General features: G+C 52.7%; 1 protein-coding gene across 1 annotated transcript in view; it reads right to left on the reverse strand.

Annotated features, from left to right (window-relative positions):
- The window catches only part of ABHD15 (abhydrolase domain containing 15), a 5,412-nt gene that overhangs the window by 4,795 nt on the left and 150 nt on the right, over window positions 1–467 (reverse strand). The window lies entirely within an intron of this gene.

The raw sequence follows: 467 nt of genomic DNA on the forward strand, positions 1-467 counted from the left end.
TGCGCGTCCGCTGCCTGCATCGGAGCGCTGTGTCCACGCCCCCGGAGCGTGGGGCTCCCCCAGGAGCCTGGCTTCAGGTAGATCTTTAAAACCAAGCCCCAAAAGGAGACATATGTAATACTTTAAGCAATAAAATAATTAAAAAAACACACAAAAAACCAAGCCCCAGGCCCTGGCCGGTTTGGCTCAGTGGGTAGAGGGTCCCAGGTTCGATTTCGGCCAAGGGCACATGCCCCATTGCGGCCTCGATCCCCAGTAGGGGGCGTGCAGGAGGCAGCCGATCAATGATTCTCTCATCATGTTTCTCTGTTTCTCTCTGAAATCAATAAAGATATATATATTTTAAAAAAACCCAAACCGCTCCCTAGGAAGAAGAAACCCTCGCCTCCTAAGCTGGAGAAAAGACACGCTGGAGTGCGGGGTGCGGGAGATACATGTCACCCGGTGGTGGGGCATAGGTTGGAGTC

The sequence above is a fragment of the Myotis davidii genome, unplaced genomic scaffold, assembly GCF_000327345.1.
Source record: "Myotis davidii unplaced genomic scaffold, ASM32734v1 scaffold363, whole genome shotgun sequence".
Classification (NCBI taxonomy): domain Eukaryota; kingdom Metazoa; phylum Chordata; class Mammalia; order Chiroptera; family Vespertilionidae; genus Myotis; species Myotis davidii.